Source organism: Cherax quadricarinatus, chromosome 38, assembly GCF_038502225.1.
Source record: "Cherax quadricarinatus isolate ZL_2023a chromosome 38, ASM3850222v1, whole genome shotgun sequence".
NCBI classification, from domain to species: domain Eukaryota; kingdom Metazoa; phylum Arthropoda; class Malacostraca; order Decapoda; family Parastacidae; genus Cherax; species Cherax quadricarinatus.
The window spans coordinates 26,473,037-26,477,871 of NC_091329.1; positions in this window are offsets into that span (position 1 = coordinate 26,473,037).

Genomic DNA, 4,835 nt, shown 5'->3' on the forward strand with positions numbered 1-4,835 from the left:
TCATGGTTTGATGTGTTGCTGGAGTGTGAGCAAACGAACTTGTATAAAAGGATTCAGGGAAGCCGGTTAGCCCGACCTGGGTCCTGGAAGCGGGAGGTGCAGTGTCTGCACTCTGAGGAGTAGGAGGTGCAGTGTCTGCACTCTGAGGAGTAGGAGGTGCAGTGTCTGCACTCTGAGGAGTAAGAGGTGCAGTGTCTGCACTCTGAGGAGTAGGAGGTACAGTGTCTGCACTCTGAGGAGTAGGAGGTACAGTGTCTGCACTCTGAGGAGTAGGAGGTACAGTGTCTGCACTCTGAGGAGTAGGAGGTACAGTGTCTGCACTCTGAGGAGTAGGAGGTACAGTGTCTGCACTCTGAGGAGTAGGAGGTACAGTGTCTGCACTCTGAGGAGTAGGAGGTACAGTGTCTGCACTCTGAGGAGTAGGAGGTACAGTGTCTGCACTCTGAGGAGTAGGAGGTACAGTGTCTGCACTCTGAGGAGTAGGAGGTACAGTGTCTGCACTCTGAGGAGTAGGAGGTACAGTGTCTGCACTCTGAGGAGTAGGAGGTACAGTGTCTGCACTCTGAGGAGTAGTAGGTACAGTGTCTGCACTCTGAGGAGTAGGAGGTACAGTGTCTGCACTCTGAGTAGGATGTACAGTATCTGCACTCTGACGAGTAGGAGGTACAGTGTCTGCACTCTGAGGAGTAGGAGGTACAGTGTCTGCACTCTGAGGAGTAGGAGGTACAGTGTCTACACTCTGAGGAGTAGGAGGTACAGTGTCTGCACTCTGAGGAGTAGGAGGTACAGTGTCTGCACTCTGAGGAATAGGAGGTACAGTGTCTGCACTCTGAGGAGTAGGAGGTACAGTGTCTGCACTCTGAGGAGTAGGAGGTACAGTGTCTGCACTCTGAGGAGTAGGAGGTACAGTGTCTGCACTCTGAGGAGTAGGAGGTACAGTGTCTGCACTCTGAGGAGTAGGAGGTACAGTGTCTGCACTCTGAGGAGTAGGAGGTACAGTGTCTTCACTCTGAGGAGTAGGAGGTACAGTGTCTGCACTCTAAGGAGTAGGAGGCACAGTGTCTGCACTCTGAGGAGTAGGAGGTACAGTGTCTGCACTCTGAGGAGTAGGAGGTACAGTGTCTACACTCTGAGGAGTAGGAGGTACAGTGTCTGCACTCTGAGGAGTAGGAGGTACAGTGTCTGCACTCTGAGGAGTAGGAGGTACAGTGTCTGCACTCTGAGGAGTAGGAGGTACAGTGTCTGCACTCTGAGGAGTAGGAGGTACAGTGTCTGCACTCTGAGGAGTAGGAGGTACAGTGTCTGCACTCTGAGGAGTAGGAGGTACAGTGTCTGCACTCTGAGGAGTAGGAGGTACAGTGTCTGCACTCTGAGGAGTAGGAGGTACAGTGTCTGCACTCTGAGGAGTAGGAGGTACAGTGTCTGCACTCTGAGGAGTAGGAGGTACAGTGTCTTCACTCTGAGGAGTAGGAGGTACAGTGTCTGCACTCTAAGGAGTAGGAGGCACAGTGTCTGCACTCTGAGGAGTAGGAGGTACAGTGTCTGCACTCTGAGTAGGAGGAGGTACAGTGTCTGCACTCAGAGGAGTAGGAGGTACAGTGTCTGCACTCTGAGGAGTAGGAGGTACAGTGTCTGCACTCTGAGGAGTAGGAGGTACAGTGTCTGCACTCTGAGGAGTAGGAGGTACAGTGTCTGCACTCTGAGGAGTAGGAAGTACAGTGTCTGCCCTCTGAGGAGTAGGAGGTACAGTGTCTGCACTCTGAGGAGTAGGAGGTACAGTGTCTGCACTCTGAGGAGTAGGAGATACAGTATCTGTACTCTGAGGAGTAGGAGGTACAGTGTCTGCACTCTGAGGAGTAGGAGGTACAGTGTCTGCACTCTGAGGAGTAGGAGGTACAGTGTCTGCACTCTGAGGAGTAGGAGGTACAGTATCTGCACTCTGAGGAGTAGGAGGTACAGTATCTGCACTCTGAGGAGTAGGAGGTACAGTGTCTGCACTCTGAGGAGTAGGAGGTACAGTGTCTGCACTCTGAGGAGTAGGAGGCACAGTGTCTGCACTCTGAGGAGTAGGAGGTACAGTGTCTGCACTCTGAGGAGTAGGAGGTACAGTGTCTGCACTCTGAGGAGTAGGAGGTACAGTGTCTGCACTCTAATGAGTAGGAGGCACAGTGTCTGCACTCTGAGGAGTAGGAGGTACAGTGTCTGCACTCTGAGGAGTAGGAGGCACAGTGTCTGCTCTCTGAGGAGTAGGAGGCACAGTGTCTGCACTCTGAGGAGTAGGAGGTACAGTGTCTGCACTCTGAGGAGTAGGAGGCACAGTGTCTGCACTCTGAGGAGTAGGAGGCACAGTGTCTGCACTCTGAGGAGTAGGAGGTACAGTGTCTGCACTCTGAGGAGTAGGAGGTACAGTATCTGCACTCTGAGGAGTAGGAGGTACAGTGTCTGCACTCTGAGGAGTAGGAGGTACAGTGTCTGCACTCTGAGGAGTAGGAGGTACAGTGTCTGCACTCTGAGGAGTAGGAGGCACAGTGCGTGCACTCTGAGGAGTAGGAGGCACAGTGCGTGCACTCTGAGGAGCGGAGATGTTGCAGTTCGGAGTCATCTGAGCTGTGATGTTGGCACACTCCTGGAAACGCAGTGACTCAATGAATAATGGTAAAAGCGTTTCTTCATTTTCCAGGTCATCTTTCTTCGGTGACAGACGGCCGGTATGTTGAAAAAAAAAAACTGATCATTAACAACACTGATTTTTAAAGTTCATGAATATTTTAACAAGAAATAATTCTTCACCATTTTACCACTTCATTAAGTATTCTTAAGTTTTGTTCCAAACTGACTAATACTAAGACTGGCTTTGACATGACCAGGTAACATTCCTCTTATTTATAACTTTACAACACAAGGTGTTTGACGGCTGACTATCTACTGTGCTTATTATATTATTATGTTCACATCAAGTGCCATACTGCTTTTGGCAGTATTTTACTTTAGTACTAGCTTTGTATACCTGATTTATTTTCAACTGTTTTGCTCTACCTGCCAATTAATTAATGCAATCGCATTTTTGTTAGTTTCTTCTGGTTTGCACTTTTTTTTGGGGGGGGGGATTTTAATCTTTTTTTTAACACTTCTTGAGTTCTGTGTACTCATTGCTCCCTTGCTTTTTATTGGAGGTATCCTGCACTATCTGCTAAGTCCTTGTGTTCATAAACAGAAATTTCGTGTGCAGATTTGGGACCAATCCCTCCAGTATCTTCCAGGTGTAGATTATGATGCATCTTTCTAACCGGTGATTTAGATGCTTGACCGAGCTTATATGAGCTACGAAGGTTTTTCTTTACATTTTACAGCTCAGCAGTTTCGCCTGCCTTGAAGGTGACACTCAGGACACGCCAATATTTCAGCCTAAAGAGAACGAGCGGCCTGAAGAATGTCATCACTGACTTAGCAGCTCTTGTTCTGAAGGTTCTAGTTATGCAACCTATCATTTTCCTTGCAGTTACGATAACAGTGTTGTGCACCAAGAAAGTGAGATTTTCTGAAATTATCACTCCCAGGTCTCTCACATTCGACTTCCGTTCTATTGTGGTTTGAGTTTTTCTTGTACTCTGATACTGTTTTTATTTCCTTCATTCTTCTGTGATGCAATAACTGAAATCTTTCCTCATTGAGCATTATAGTGTTGTCAGTGGCTCACTGGAAGATTTCGTTTATATATCAGCTTGGAGACTCGTTGTTTCTATGGATGCCACTTTCATACATATGCTAGTATCGTCTGTATCAGATATGAGAATGAGAACAGAGGCGGATACTGTGCCTTGGGGCACAGAACTTTTCACTACAGAAGCCCCTGATTTCACTCTGTTTACTATTTGGGTTTTATTTATTAGGAAGTTAAACATCCGTCTGCTCACCTCTCCAGTTATTCCTTTTGCACGTATTTTGTATACAATTATACATGGTAAAACAGTGTATATGCATTTTGCTTATCTTTAAGGGTATCCAAGATCTGAATAAAGAATCCTACCCTCTAAACTCTCCATGAATACTTTTCTCTTAAAATAATAAGATTAATAGGCAAGAGGCCCAATGTCCACATGCGCATGCAGGTCTGGCCTTACCACATGCGCATGCAGGACTGGTCTTACCACATGCGCATGCAGGACTGGTCTTACCACAGAAGGTGAGTCATTAAGCTGTACTAGGTGACTATCCCTGGTCAGCTTCCATACTAAAGCAATCTTCTTCATTGTAGACAGTGATGTAGAGGAGACTGGTACCGGGAAATAAGATAATGCAAGTTACTGTAGCCTGTAGGTAAGGTAATGTTTAATTCTTTGGAATCCTTGAGCTAGAAGGAAAAGAAACTGGCCAGAAGAAAAATATATCCAACCCTCATCTGAGGTTTAATCCCACATCTAACCGACCTGATCAAGTATCCAAGCAACTGAATATATTCGTGCTAGGTGTGGCTACCGTGAAAATTTTGGTGTCTGTACATAAGTTTTCACATTTCTCCAACAGTGAAAAATAGACATTAAATCCAAATCAAGTTTGTTCCCCACAAACCTCCAGTGGATCCTGGATACAAGTGGTGCGCGACGAACCTGGTTGGTGACTAACTGGAGAGATGAACTAACTCTAACTGTCCAGTATCCACTGTTTAAACCTCTAAACAGCAGCAAATTGTTAATGATTTTGATGGTCTCGACATTATTCATTTTAACTTTAACCATTATCAATCATTCAACTTTATCTGCATGAACTGATGCTGTTAGACCTAGTGGCCAATTTGCCATAAATGCTTCGCTTTTACTGGGCCCAATGTAAACTTA